Raw genomic sequence first — 16,488 nt, 5'->3', positions numbered from 1 at the left:
GTGGAGGCTACGGATAGTACTTCAAAATCGTTTAAAGCTCCAATTAAGGCATTACTTCTCGCAAGACTCCTTTGAACAAACACTGGCAGGTACCTCAAGCACTGTTTGAAATTGAGGCTTAATAAAACTAGCACAAAGAGATCCCAGGAGGATGTATTTGTGCAGGAAGTGGGTGGGAATGGCCATAGAGATGTGCATGCCATGGGCAGTCAAAGTGTGGATAAATAACCAAACACCTACAAGCTTTTTGGTTCCCTCATATACCATTTCAATCTTGCTGTACTCTAATGCAATAGTTTCTGCTTGCAAGTTGCACTTTAGTAGCACCGAATAACCAAAACTAAAAGAAAGACGTACCTGGATATACTCTTAAGTGGTTAATTTACCAATTGGTGAAAGGATGCCAGACAAAATCGCTCAAATGTAATATTAGCTTAGCATGACCTTTTAAACATGAAAAATTATTGTTCGCCGCAGTGGATAGTTTAGACTAAAATAGGAACTGAAACAAGTTAAGAGTGAACAACAAAAAAAACATCACAGAAAATATACACCAATCAGTCTGTGCCTCTTCAGTTAAAATCGGTTGCCATCTACACAGCAAAATGATTGAAAGAATGTACAGTGTTGCTACAAAAGTAAACCATTAGACTAAAAGACAAAACTAGAGATTGATTTGGAGTAGTTATTATTGATGCTTCTACTGTTTATTTTTGTTCAGCGCCTGTATGTTGTGAGGGTGCAGTAGTGAGAGCGACACATTGGTGACATTTTGGTTGCTACAGACTTATTTAAAATGAAATTAGGGTTGGTGAAAGTCCTCACTAGACCCAACGCTAAGAGGAGTTTCCCTGCCTCACACATCTCAAATAGGTCAGTCAGGATGTCAAAATAAAAATAAGTCCACTGTTGTGTCAAAAACCTTAGCTCTAGCCCTCACGCTAACAACTCAATATAAAGTGCAAAGTGGGGGGTGGGGGGTTTCTCAGCAGGTCCTTCATAATTCTTTTCCAAGTTCATAAAACAAAGTTACAAATGGTGCAAAAAACAAGTGCCACAGGGGTCAAGAGAATGCCTCTTCTCTGGACTTCTCACAGTGTTAACAAGTCCCAGGTGGAATGTCTCCCTGCCCCTGGTTTCTTTTCCACTTCCTTGAAGAGTCAAGAGAATGTTGCCCTTCTCTTAGCTTTGCCACAATGTTCACAAATCCCAGGGGCTGTCTCCCTTCCCAGGTTTCTCAATCTTTGCAGAGCCAACCGGGTTCGTCGTTCTCTGCGCGACTAGGACTATGAGGAGTAACAATTGTCCTTAATATGGGTGCAAGTTCCAAACTCGCACGGTTTTACCATTTCTCTTTCTAGGCAGACTTGGTGTCCTCTTTGCAAAGTACTACCTATTGGACAGATGAGCTGGTTCACCTTTCTCCTAGATGCTGTGACTAAGGATGACCAACTGATGTATTTCTGTTATGGGTGCGAGTCCCAGACGTGCCTATCTTCAGTACTTCTTCTAGGTAGGCTTGGTTTACTCTCCTGCCAAGTACTACCATATGTTACCATAGGAGTGAATGTTTCGTGAATATTAATTTCAGAATCTCAGACCCTTAGCTCAGGGTATTTCTCCCCCTTTTCCATTTGCCACCACTTTCTCTGCTTTTCAGAGTCCCAGACCCTATGTTCAGGGTATTTCTCCCTGCTCTGCTTGCTACCACCTTCTCTGGTTCCCAGCGTCTTTCTGCCCCTCTGTGACCCTGTTTTCCTGCTTCGTGAGGGTGCCCAGATTCCTCAGTCAGCCGCAGGACACATGGTGCTTGGGGAGGCATGGTTTGGTCTGCGATGGCTCCGCAGCATCAACCTTCCTTCTGGAAGCCGTCCGGCTTCCCAAGCTTCCGGACCTCCTGTCACCTGTGTCCGCCAGCCTGCCGTCCCCCTCCTCGGTATCAGGACCGGAGCCCTCAGCTTCTTCTTGGGCGTCCCAACTTTCTCCCAGTCTCCGGCTGGCACAGTGCCTTTCCTCGTGGCTCCTCCAGGGAGGACTACTCACTGTGGTTGCACGGGGTGCTCATCTGCATTCTGCGCATCTTCTTTGTCTCATTACATTTCTCTAAAGTGTCATGACTGTTCTTTAGCCTCTCAGTACTATTTAGCAGAGGACAAAGTTGTACTTTGCTCACGTACCTAAAAGTATGAGAGATTTGAGGATTCCAGGGAGGGAAAGAGGGTGCGGGAGCTGGGAGAGTGGTAGGAATTTACCGCGTCTCTCCTAGGGTGTCATCCCTAATCCCATTAGGGTTTTCACACCCCATGTGAACTTCCCACGGTGCACCACCACGAGTGGGATAATTCAACTGTGGCCGCCCTGGACACAGGAGAAGGGTCCTACCCCCTGGTAGAAGGGACAACATCCAAGGATTCATCACAAGGTGCATAGGATAGAATAATGTTCTGGAAGAGACTACTCTGTCCATAATGGGTAAGATAGCAATGTGTAAAATTGTAGTCATGCCCCAAGCTATTATATCTGTTTGACAATATTCCATACATGATTGGATCACCTTTTAAGATACTTGATAGCAAGATATCGGAATTCCTGTGGGCTGGGGGGGGTGGCATAGGGTGGTACTTAGCCAAAAACCAGTTGGTTGAAACTGCAAATGCTGACAAAACCACACCATCATTCAAGCTTCTGATGCTCGCAACTGTGGAGCCTTCTGTGGCACATGTTGTCAGACACAAGTACTCCTTCAACAGAACCTCCGCCTCACACTGTTCTCCAGAAGGAACTTAAAACCCTCTACCATAGTGTCTTCTCATGAGAGAGGCATCCTGCTGCTGTATTAGCTGCTATGAGAGCCAAATAAGCCGACTGGATCACCTCCCAACCCTTTCATCCAGTTTTTTCAGGAGGCAAAGTTGTTTCTGGCGAACTGGATTTCCTTCTTCCAACAGTTGCCACACCAGCATCTGGGTTGGCCTGGTTTTTTAAATAGACTGGGGTTGAAGTAGGCACCTCATTAGTTTTTGGCTATTAGGTGGCGCAAGCCACTGATAAAGCTTAAACTACAAACATAGTAAAACGCTGGACTACTTCAACAGCTTCTTCCTCAATCTGCCCAAATCCTCCCTTCGACTAATCAAGAATAGGAGTGCAAGACTTATCCTTGGCCACAAGCCCAGGGACCACATCTCTTCAGCCCTACAATATCTCCACTGGCTTCCGGTTGCTGCGAGGATCAAGTTCAAAACCCTCTACATCACCTACAAGGCTTGCTGGGGCCTGGGACACTGCTACAGTCAATTCTCTCTCCCCGAATAACTCCCTGCTAGAGCCCTTCGGTCTTCTAGTTCCAACTCTGCAGATCAGACGCTTTTCCAAACAGAGTGGGGGGTAGATCTCTCTTCCACAGGTGCTGCCTTCTGGAATGGCCTTCCTGCCCTTTTCAGACTTGAGCCGGATATCCTTAAGTTCCAGAAGCTTCTCAAGACCCTCCTTTTCCTCTACCTCCTTGGCTGCTTATGTTCCCCTCTGCCTCATTGACTGGCTGCATGGTTCCTCAGATACTTATGGGGCACCAGGCCCCCCCCCCCTCAACCAGTCTACCCCTGCACTTGGCCTCCCCGAGTCACCCCCCCCTACCCTGCACTTGCCCTTCCGGGCTCCCTCCCCATGCACTAGCCTGGCTTGGCCTGCACCCCTTTGAACCCACCCAGCCCTGTCCCTGGCACTTAACATGTGGACCTTCGTCCCCCTACACAGCAATCCCCTGGCACTTGCCTACCTGGCCTCCCCTTGGCACTCGCCTAACCCTTGGGCCCTTGCCATCCGCACCTCCCCCACCCCAAACAATGGCACTCTCACCACTGCCTGCACTTCCTTTTCCCCTTAGCACTAAGTATTCAGCTCTGACCAGCACTCCCCTCCCATCCCTCGCCCCCGTACTTTGTTACTGCCCTTTCGCGATCCGAATCACAAGGCCTAGAAGGCCCGTTTGTTTTTCTAATGCCTGTCTCCCCACACCCACTCTGTCTTGTTGCGACTTGAAACACCTTTTGTTGTATATGCACATTATAAATAACCCTACATAAAAATATATAATGTGCAAAGGGCTATAGTCTTTCAACTGGCAATATTGAGCTTTATCCAATGTTCCAACACAAAGTTCCAAAAGGTACAACAATAAACAAAATTATCAAAGTTCCAAATTCCTCTAGAGGGGGATAGGGTGGGGGTTCCCTTCTGAGTTTCCCAGGTTTTTTTATCTCAAAGATTACAATCAGTTCTTTCTCTTCAAATGCAATTAATTCAATCAAGGGGTGAGACTCGCTTACCCTGAATTTCTTTCCTTCGTTGACACACTTTGTTCACCCTTTCCGCGCAAGGGGTACGGTTCCCTTCCCCTGGGATGCACACTTTCAAGAGGTTCTCTTTCCTCCTCTTTTGCAGGTCTCAATAGGCAAGGGCCTTCCCTTAAGCTTTCAGAATTATTCGCAGTTCGCAACCTCAGGGGGTTCGGTTCCCTTCCCCATGTTTTTACATAGTTTCCAAACACAAAATACACCAAAGAAAGTAGGCCCTCTCAGTCCTCCTTCCATCACATCAGAGGCACCCCACTCGTCTTATCAAAGCTTTCACTGGTTCAACACAATTGGGTGTGGGTACCCCGACACGCAAATACATTGCCTGGTGTACTCTCAGGCCAGCAATCTCAAAACGTTCACTATGTTTTTGGTTCGGGTCCCAAACTCTTACTATGTCTGGTATACTCTCCTGCCAGGGCTTGTCACAGTGTGCACTAAAACCAAAAGGGGGTACGTTTCTTCCCCTGGTTTCCATTCACCTTGTCACAGTCTTATTAACTTACTTGTGCCCTTATTTTCCAGGCTCCCAAGCACTGGGACTATGAAGATTACCGTGGATGTATGCAGCAGGGTTCCCGTTCCCCACTCTCACATGGTAACACCTTCCTAGGTTTCCCAGACAACAGCCCGGCATCCCAACCCCTAGCTCCCCCACCCCCAATCGCAGGCTCACCAGTGTTGCATCATGCTTCCTGCTTCTCCTGACCCAACGCAGGTCTTTCCCCAGCTTCTGCATCCCTGCATTGTTCTGGCGGGTCTATGTTGCAGCGGTATGCTGTTTGTCGGATGCAGCAGCTCCGCGCGCCGGGGCAAAGCTCTTCCGCTGGCATCGTGCTCTGTACTGGCAATTCTCGGTCTGCTGCTGCCTCGATCGCACCTAAGTCGCCTAACTCCCAATTGGTGCTAGGAAGTTCCCACCTGCCATTTGAATGGGCTTAGACCAATTGGGCAAGGAACTCCACTAGACCGAGCACATTGGTTCTCATGGAGGCTCTATAATAATAGAGTCTTCATCTAAGTGCTTGTAGTCACCCTAGCTGTACAAAGGTCTGTAACTGTCTGGATATTCTTTACTGGTTTTAGAGGCTTTATCATTAGTCATTCTTGGCTACTCCAACCTATCATAGTATCATATAGGCTTGGGGTATCACACGGGTGTCATCAACTCCCAAGGCAAAGGGGCTGCGGGGGGGGGGGGGGTGGATACCATGTCTCATCCAATGTCTCCCTACTCCCACGAGGGCTGTCTCCATGTGGTCCTCCCTCACATAGCCATGCCCAGGGCTAGGATCAGGCAGCTTCTGTCTTTCCCTGGCCACATGGGGAGAGACTGTCCCCGGGAAAGGAGGGATGACCACCAGATTCATCACACCACAAACTAAACTGTCCCATTCACATACTGCCCCCAGTGATGAATCAGAGAGGATTCCCCCAGAAACTGACTTGTGAAATCTCATGTGGCATGGGAAAGGCAGACGCTTCCTGATGGTGGTGTTCTGCGGGAGGATCACAGGGGGGGTGTAGCACCATAGAGCTGTAGGAGCAAGGAGAGCTCCTTTACCAACTGGCACGGGCCGCCTAGGAGGAGAGGCTGCCAGGACGTGCAGGAAAGCAGAAGCAGCAGACTTGTAGGCAGCGACCCGATTAGTTTACTGCTACATTGTCACACCGGGGCACTCCGTAACTGCCTGCTGGCCAAATGCGGGTGCCTTAAGCACAGAAAAGATAGAACAGAAGTAAAATGGGGAGAGAAACCTTTTCCGGAATATCAAACCAATATAAAGCAGACTAACTGTTCAATGGAAAACCAAACTGACTTACAAAGGAGCAGAATAAAGATCTTCGCCATGAGACCAAAAGGGTGCGATTACAACTGGGTCAGATTAAAAGCCATGAGCAGGAGAGGGCAATAAACCGAAAATCCAATGCAAACAAATTTTGGCAAAGCCAAAAGAGACTTGTATCACGGCAAGCTATAAAGAACCAAGATTGCAATGGTCAAAGGTAGGCAGCTAAGAATTAAAGTGTTTGTAAAGCACATTGCCCATATGTAAAGGAGGTTGTGAAAGAGGCTAGCTTGAACCCACATTGCCAAAACCAAAGAAGCGTGAGTGAAAAAGTACCATTGACAGCATTTGGTTAATGCAGAAGTGGGTCAACAAAAGTGGCAGAAGGTCTGCTTTCTGACAGAAGTTGTTCAGGAGTGGAGCATAACCTGCATTGAGTATGGCAATTACAAGTGTGTAACAAACAGCAACAATTTGATTCTCATTTCCCCATAAGAATAAATGTGTAACCTTGAAGTTGTGAAGCAAAAGACATTTGTGATTTGTTGAAGACATTATTTACCAGAGAAGTAATTGTAGTTAGTAGTTTGTTGTGTCCTGGCAGACGAGTACACCAGAGCAGAGGACCTTGTAGTAGTAGGCAGGGCAGGTGAGTGGACCAGGAAGTACTGTGGTGTGGTTAGAAAGTCTTGAAGCAGAAGTGGCAAAACCACTACGATGTTTTGTTAAGTGATAGAGAATCATCCTGACAATTTAATATCACTAAAGCACATGAACTGCTGCAGAATTATCTATTATTGTTAAACAAAGTGTTTCAGAATTATCCTGACAGACGTCTTGTTAATCTAAATGACTAGTTTGAAGAATTCTTAGCTCATAACGTCTTCTCAATAACCATTTTATCACAAGTGGAAAGAGGAAAAGCCTTCTCGAACATGTGTGAACTGTTTGAAATTAAGTTGTAACTTTTGTGCTCAAGTTAGAACCAAAAGAACCGAAGTGAAACTTTGTCACAAGACAGGATTTCCTTACCATTTTGGAACTGTGGAACAGAGTTCTGCTGGAATCTGGAGAAGGGGAATTCACCCAGATCACAAGGAGACTTATCAGGTTGTGAACCTAAGTAATACATTTGTTTTATTTTGCCATATATTACTGTGAGGAAGCGGGAAGAATGCACATGGAATGAGAAGGGGCAAAGGCAGCACAGGAAACAACGAGCATGAACAGAGGGGAGAGAATGATTGATGGGTGCCGCAGGGTTGGATCCACAGAGTGTGGAACTGATGGGTGCTTTTCTTTCGGACGGCAGGTGCCAGAAGACGAGGAGCTGTTGGTGTGGGCATACTGAAGACTGGGGCCGAGAGAGAGCGAGAGAGAGAGAGAGAGAGGGACCAAGCGAGCGAGAGCGCGACAGAGGAACAAGATGTTCGTACGGCCAGTGGCAGCAGAAGTGAGTTGTTAGCCAGTATTGGGGGCTCAAATTAATCATTCGGCACAAGAGATGCACAGCTTCCCCATGTGGGAGGAAGGGTGCGAGGAGCTTGCCCCTTAGAGGCCAAGAGAAGAAAGCTCAGGGCACGCAAGCTCTCCATAACCCGTGTCATTAAGAGTAGAACATTGAAAGGGACTACAAAAGCAAAACCCTGGTCTCCCGTGACACTATGAGAGAGAACATAGAGAGGAAGACATAAAGCAACACCCTGTTTGTCTTGAGTCCATCTGCATTTAAAGAATGTGAGGGGCTGAGGAGACAAAACCTTGACAGTGAGATCTTCTGCAGAAGGATTTGAAGGGGTAGTGGAGGTTTGGCCGAGGTCTTCCGTGTTCAACCCTTGAGAAGAGGGGCAGTCCACACCAGAACTCCTTGAAGAGGATGTGGGGAGTCCTAATAAAGTTACTGTGCCTATATCAACGCTGGTCTGTCATTCTCTGTACCACAATCTAACAATTACCTTGTGTTATTGTATGTACAAGTGTGAGGGGCAAAATCACTTTAATAGTTTTCTTTAAATTATTTTAGACCGGGAAATCCTTGTCAGGGTAGGGTTAGTGAGGTATTTATCCAAACATTTGAGTGAATAAAATGGCATCTTTTGAACAATCTACACAAAGTTGGCCGCCTCACATTTCTGACCCCTCACACACTGCCCCCTACAGTTTCCTCACATAGTGACCACACACACACTTCCGCAATCCATGCACTGCTACAAATAGTGCCCCCTACACACCCACACCCCTCAGGTAGTCCCTCACACATGTGCTGCCACACTACACACCGTCCTGTCCTGCTCCACATACACCTTCACACAAACATTACCCACAAAGACCCATTGCCCACTAACACAAATACTGTCGCACATACATACTGACTCCACACATGCCCAGCCTGCCTCCAAACAGTACCCTGCCTACTCACTGTAACCTCCCACCCACTGGCACCACACATGCCCACTCACTCTCCACACACAAACCTCCACACACTGGCCACCACACGTTCCACGCAAGCATTGCCCCAAACACTCCCCACAAACACACTGCCCATACACACTTCATCTGCCCCCACACACATAATAGCTCCTGCCTTCCCCCAATACACATTGGCTAGCATCTCACACATGCACACGGAGAAACCTGAAGGTGTCTAGCCAGATAGCCCCTGGTATATATATACCTGATGCGTCCCAATACAATATAATAATCAGGCAAAGTCAGACAATTACTGATCATTACACACCAGACTTCCATCACACTTCCCCGAAACCGATAAAAGGCGGAGCACCAAAGCACACTCTGAGCGAGGCAAAACACACGAGGAAACAGCAGTTCCGAGATGGCAGTTTAATACAAGGAGAAAGACGGCGAGACCACAGAGGGTTGCAAGGAGGGAAGTGCCATTGACCGTTAAAGACCGTTACTTTCGTGAACCATGGAAAGTAAGAAACTTAAGACCAGGAACTAAAGCTGATCAAACCTGCCCGCTGTGTCAGTGGTACACAGGGCTCTCCCACAGAGATAACCAAAGTGGGGAGGAGCAATGGCTGCTGTGGTACTGTCCTTGGCTCCAACAACAAAGCAGATCAGTAAAGATAGCAGTGCCGGTGAGTCGGAGAGACTGATACCAAACCAGCGTGTGTTTTGAACCAAGGTTGCAAGCAGCAACATAGCATAAAGATATCTAAAGAGAACGGCATGCGAGACACACGTGATGAACAACGTGAATAGAATTGGAAAACAAAAAGGCGCCAAGAAAAGATACCGTAGACCAAGTGGTCCAGTGCCACGTGGGTGCTCATTCGAAAGTCTGTTAGGTATCCAACTGATGCCAAGTGTGAGAAAAGGGGAATCTTGAGATCGAAATGATCCTGCAATGGGTCAAGCTAAACCCTGAGCACATTTGAAAGTCTTCAATGGTTTAATGTCTACTGCAAATGGTCCGAGCCCAGCTGAGGGAGACTAACTGGGTAAAAGAAAAGGATCTGAGCCCAGCAGAGGGGTATCCGGGGTGAACACAAACAGAATAATTGCAAAAAGAAAAGAACGTTTGCATTTTGTTTTTGTACATCAGGCCCTCTGAATCAAGAGGCTAAGAAGTAAAGAGACTTCGACACAGACTGTCTTGATGCTGGTAATGGAACCGTATCCTTGTCCTGCAGATGCAAGAGTGTGTGCTTTGCTACAGTGAAGCGCCTTGCCCCATGCTGAAAATGTGGCGAAGGGAGGCCACCGGCCCGAACATCCTGACACATCATTTTGTGAACACATTTTTCTTTTTCATGAACACTTACCCACACTATCTGTAAATTAGCGGTAAGGATTGGCAATAGGTTTTTTGAGGATAGGCCCTTTATTTTTATTATTTGATGGTCGTAGCTTGCTCCCATCTGTAGATTTCAGTTTAGATAAGCGTTCAACACACCCTTATGAAAGTTCAATAAACACCCTTGAGGTGTGGCCACTTGTCTGTCTTACTGTTGATACCATGCCTTCCTTACAACACACACAAAATGCACCCCACATACACACTGCCCCAACACTTCACTCCAGACACACACACAGCCCCACTCAATCTCACTGCCAACACTTCAACACTGCACCACATATTACACTTTCACATACACTGCCCCAAAACTCACAGATCCCTTACTCACAATGTGCTCACCCCCTGAACGCACCATTGTCCCCGCACATACACACTGGCCACACACCAGGCACTGTGCCTCCACTGACGCATTACCCTGCAAAGACACTGCCCTCCCAAACATAACCACACACTGCTCCCTCTACACACGGCACGCACCCAACACACAAACACACACTGCCTCGTTATTGTCCTTCACACCACTGTCAGCCAAAAACACCACACACAGCAAACAGCCGCAAACAACTGACACAATGGAAGTTGCCCCTCCGGACACAAGTCTAGTGCACACAATCGAAGTACAGTCAGAAAGCTGACACGCACGGACACCTGTTTCTCCTGGTTCTGCAAGCATCAACAGAATAGCACAACTTCCCTATCCCTATTCCCTCACTAACTTACCCCACCCACCGTCTTACAGAGCCACGGAAGGGCCTGGAGACCATACAAATGGCAGCAGTGCGAGGTATAAATAAATCAACATAACATACCACACACCAACACTGCCCACATGACACTTCTCCCCTCCCCCTCTCACACATAGTGCGTACACACACACACACACACACACACACACACACACACACACAGGAACCCGAGGACGTCCTCACTACCCCCCACAGTCCTCCCCCCACTCAATATCCTCTACTCAGGTGGCCAGGGAAGGGTCATTGCTTTTGGATCCCGACCCTGGAGGTGGATATTAGAGGGAGGCTCACCTGGGTATAGGGAACTTGGGGAATGCAGAGGGGATGTCCTTAGGTGAGACACGGTATCCCCTACCACCATTCCATGATGAACCTTCGGTCCCAGTAGCCTTTATGGGATATGGTCATCCGGTTACATTTTCTTCCTTCCAGGATGATCCTGGGAGATGCCATTAAGGTTGTAACGATACGAGAAGGTTGAAGGAGAGGGAGTCTGCAGGCGAGCCCCGGTATCCCCTTTCCCTTGTGAGAGCAAACCTTAAACCCTCCCACCCCCCCCTACCTCTAGTTCCCCCTCAGTTATACCACTCTAGTACTGAGATGAACAGGCAGCGACTAGGAACTGTACACACTAGTATGCAGTTACACCACTGGTACTGAAACGAGGAAGAGGCCTTGGAACCACAGCGAGGGTCACGCATGTCCTGAGAATACCTGTAATTGTAGTCAGGCAATTGCACACAAGGACTTGCACCTTCAACCCGTTAATGAGTTACAGGTTCATAAAAGGTTGAGCCGACTGAAGGCAAAGGGAGAGAAGAGGGCTGAAGAGGGCTGCAGAGGAGGGTCCTGTCTGGAGGCCAGGACGCTGGTTTGTGCTGTCAGGAAATTGTGACAGTGAGGCCCAAGCGGGCCGTACATGCATCGAGGCAGACAGTCCTTTCTGTCTGGTGCCCAGAGCTGTGGGTCACAGAGGACCCACAGTTTCTGCAGGCCACCAGCAGCATCCACAAAAGGGAGGCAGAACTATTGGCAACCCACAGGGGGAGTCGTAGTAGGCAAGCGTTGCTCGCAGACCCACAGAACAGTGCACGTGGAGTCGAGAAGAGAGACAGACATCGCCGAGGACCAGTGAGTGAAATAGAAGCATCACTCATACCGGGGCCCTCCTGGGCTACTGCAAGGCATGTGAGGAAGCTGGTTGGAAGGCAATGTATGCGCAAATAACTATGAACTCGAAGTAAAGGGGTTTTTGAATACTACGAGCAAAATGCTGAACGTTAAAGTAAAGGAGTTTAAATAAGAAGCATGTATTATTGAATATCGAAGTAAAGCAAAGCTTTAATAAAAACCAAACATGAATGACATAGAAAAGGTGCAAGACACAGGTGATCAACTTTTTTAAAAGGCAGAGGATAAGAAGTTATGAATAAGGTGAAAAGCCATTGATTAACATGCATGAAATTTGTGAAACCAAAGTGGTGGAAGAGAGTGAGCACCACAAAGTGAGTTGTGTAGCAGAACACATTGTGGCGAAGTCAAGAGACTGGCAAGGAGAATTCCTAGTGAATACCAACTAAAGTCCAGGTGTGATGAGAGAGAAACCTGAGTGGGCAGGAAATTTCGGGTTATCTGTTGCGTGGCCTGCAATGACTACATTTCCCATATCCCCCGGCTCAGCTCTTAGGGAAATGTCAGGTGCTTCAGCACCGGCGCTTCTGGGCCAAGCTGGTCTTCGCCGGCCCCATTTAAGCTACCAGGTCGCCTCAAACATTAAGAGGATTGTATTGTGTGCATAAAGTAGATCAGCGACAGATTTCTCTCTGTTTTGTCAACTGCATTAGCTTGTGACTTTATTTAGATCCCAGATCGTAGCTGAAAATCAATCCGTGTTCAGGTCTCAGTCAGCTGTTTAACACTGCTCAGCTGATAAGATCTAGCATTCGTTGTGTTCTTTAAAGCAGCCGTCTGATCTTGCGTGTATACCAAATTATGTTTCCTTTTCCATCCCCGTGCATTTGAATTTTATTTTAACAACTCTGTGTATGCTGTGCGAGATTAAATTGTTTTGGGAGAACGATCTCTGCTTTACATCAGATAAGCCCACATTGACTTGGGACTGCATTTCCCATAACCCCCGGCTCAGCTCGTAGGTAAAGGTCAGGCGATTCAGCGCTGGCGCTTCTAGGCCAAGCTGGTCTTCGCCGGTCCTCGCTGTCATTGGAGTCATCGGCCACACATTTCGCGTCCTGCAGGTAAACTTCCCTGGTTAATTCTTCTGGCTTTTTTTTGTATTACCAACAGTTTTTTTTACTTTCCTATTCATCGTGGGCTTCCTAAAAAGAGAACCCTTTCTCTAGCTGTCCTCTGAGCAAACCGGATTGCACTCATTAAAACACCTAAAGAATTCCAAACTAGATCAGGCCAACAGAGCGGAATACCCCGCAGTTGCAATACAGAGGAATTCCCAAACCATAAATCGAAGAACCCACATTAGACCAACCCCATTTTGTAGGCCTCCAGGCGACATCTCTTACAGAAAACGCATCAGATTTAAATCCCATATCGGCCATATGGGACAATTAAACATATGTTCAGATGACATTAGCCCAAACGCCGACATCCCACACACTAAAAATGTCACTTCTAAACACAGGGTCCCTAAACAATCATGCACTGAACATTCATGATCTGATCATAGAAAAAGAGCTCGATATTCCATGTCTCACCGAAACCTGGCTTCACAATGCCAGTGGTCCTGCCATCATTGCAGCGGTTCCACAGGGATATTCTATACTTTGCGCAGAATCGCAATTTTGGCATTGGAGGAGGAGTTGCCATAATTGCGAGAACTGAACTAGGCCTGTTCTATGCCCCAACAAATTGCCACAAATGTAGATACTCCTAGCCAAATGGAACCCAAACCCCAACAGCAGCATAAATATTGTCCTGCTTTATAGACCTCCCAGCCCCATGCCCAATTTCAATGATGAACTCATTAAAATTCCAAGTACTTTGGAAGGTACCAACAGGGCCACACTTCTTTTAGGGGACTTTAACAGGTGGAAAGGCAATAAGTCCGACAAAGAGGCCATCTGGCTTGAAAAGGACCTTAATATTCAATACACAGTCAAAAATAACATCCCCACCAATGACAAACCACATCCTTGACTGGATCTGTACCAATAAACTTTCCATTCTTGAATTCCAGACTCTTCCTTGCATCTGGTCTGACCACCTTTCTATCAAATGGACCCTTCAGCTGCCAAATGCACCTGAAAAATTTGAGAATTCGGCCAAATCCATCAGTTCCAGGAACTATAAAGAATTTGATTGCTCAGAATTCTCAAACTGCCTCAATACTATCATGAGGGATACCACAGACGATGACTCAGACTATTTACTCAACAACAACAAAAAAGATAACTTTCAATGCTGGTGAATCGGGTAGCACCCATCAAGGTAAGAAGGGTAGGAGAAAATCCTACACATCAATAATGGTTTAATGAGGAATTGAAAGAGCTAAAAAAGGTAAAACGTAAACATGAATCCAACTGGACAAAAAAAACAATCTGCTTCCAATAAGGTTGCCTGGAAACTAGCAGATAAAACCTGCAAGAACAAGGTAATTGAAGCAAAAAAACTTCTACAATGATGAAATAGAAAAAGCCCCAAACAACCTGAGAAAGTTCTTCGACATCGTCAAATCCCTTGAAAAACCCACCGCCCTTCAAATTCCTTTCTCACCAACCACTAAAGATACAATCACAGTTCAAACTGTCCTGAATGAAAAAGTAATCAAAGCTAGAGCCAAAATTCAGGCAATACAGTTGAGCAACAAGCTAGAAGACACCAGCCTAGACTCGGCAAAACAAAAGACAAATTGTGAAACATGCCATTCCCTCAAGTTCGCCAAGCTAGAGACTAGCGACAAGATCAACTTCCTCCAAAACTTGAAATCCACAGCCTGCTCTGAAAATATTGTCCCCTCCAAAATATTTCAGAGAACTTTTTGTCCCCTTTTAAACCAGATTCACCTATGTATTGGCATGAAGACGTCGAAATCACTCTGATTCAAAAGAAGCCTAACTTAGACCCTAAGGACCCCAAAAATCTCAGACCCATCACAAACTACAATATCCTACTGAAAACCCTTGATAAAGCAGCATACAAACAATATCAGGCATATATTGAAATCGAAAACATCCAACACCGGAAACAATCAGGCTTCAGAACCAACTACTGTACCAAAACCACACTACCTTCAGTCCCACATGATACTGTTAACCGACAAGGGCAAATAGACTATGGTATTCAAGGAAACTCAACTAGGGCAATGCTCAACTCAAGCTCTCGAATGGTTTCTCTCCTTTCTTTCGAACAGAGAAGCTTGCATTCACTGGGGAGAAGCAAACTCCCCCAAATCACCAATCTGGTGCGGGGTCCCGCAAGGGGAAAGTTTATCTCTGCTCCTCTTTAATCTTTACATAAGAGCTCTCTGCGATTTACTGGACAAAATGGGCGTGTTCGTCTCAAACTATGTCGATGGCACGCAAGTGGTCCTTGAGATCTCAGGTGACTTAGCAAAGGATGCAGCCAATTTAACTGTCATATACCATCTTATTGAAATATAGATGGCAAACCATTGGCTCTGCATAAATAAGGAAAAAAACAGCTTTTGATTTTCGGCTCATAAGCTTCTCGAATCAAACTCAATGAGGACTTGTACAAATTCCAAATCGGAATCCATGACATACTGGTCCAGGAGAAAGTTAAAACCCTTGGGATTCACTTGGAAGTATCACTTGCATCTGATGCACACATGAACCAAATTATAAAAAGCTGTAATTATGCCATTCATCTCCTAAAAAACATCTGGGCCCATGTGTCACAGAAGAATGCAGCCACAATTGCCCAGGCCACAATAATATCAAGGCTGGACTATTGTAACTCTCTGCTGGCAGGGGCATTGGAAATCAACCAAAACAAATGCCAGGTAAGACAAAACAAAGCTATGCGTACCGTAAATAAACTTTGGAAATGTTTAACATGTCACGCAGCACAGAAGGGATTTACACTGGTTGGCTGTACGCGACAGAATTCTTTTCAAGACCATGCCGCTGTCACATAAGTGCATTTATGGCACTGCCCCGTTTTATCTAAAAAAACACATCTCACTTCATGAGCCTGGCAGGGCTCTGCGAACTGCAGAAAAATAATACAATTCAAATGCATCAGATACAAATGGGAAATGGGCCTGGGAAAATCCTTCGCTATCAAAGCAGCCAAAGCATGAACGCCCTGCCCACATCAGTCGGAAATCAGCAACCTGAAGACATGCCAGAAAAAACATTAAAACTCACCTGTTCAGATAACTCCCCAATCTTGCCATCATCCCTCCTGCTCTGCCCACCCCTGAACTTTGTGTTTTATGGATCGTCTTGTGTTTGTTACAGCGCCCCGATGCCCACAGGCTTTCGGTGATTATATGAATACATTACTCACCGTAATCATATTTCTGATGCTTGTATCTGCTTAGATTCACATGCTGTGCATAGCCTGCCATCTAGTGGAAGCTGCAGAGTATTAGTTGTTTTCGAAACTCGAAAAGGGACGTCGACAGGGCGTGCCAGTAAGACTATCCCTAGTGTGACGTCCACTGTACCCATGATCTCTCACGCGTCGAGGTTCCTCAGATTGATTTTTTTTTCTGACATGAGGTGTAGCGCGAGTCCAGCTATATCCAAGCAGATCCTTATCAGACAAGCTCATAA

General features: G+C 46.5%; 1 protein-coding gene across 4 annotated transcripts in view; it reads right to left on the bottom strand.

Moving 5' to 3' along the window:
* Positions 1-16,488, bottom strand: part of CSPP1 (centrosome and spindle pole associated protein 1) — a 1,841,309-nt gene that overhangs the window by 1,622,610 nt on the left and 202,211 nt on the right. The window lies entirely within an intron of this gene.

This window comes from Ambystoma mexicanum, chromosome 5q, assembly GCF_040938575.1.
Source record: "Ambystoma mexicanum isolate Mex_15411 chromosome 5q, UKY_AmexF1_1, whole genome shotgun sequence".
In the NCBI taxonomy this organism is placed as follows: domain Eukaryota; kingdom Metazoa; phylum Chordata; class Amphibia; order Caudata; family Ambystomatidae; genus Ambystoma; species Ambystoma mexicanum.
This window is presented reverse-complemented; position numbering and strand designations above follow the sequence as displayed.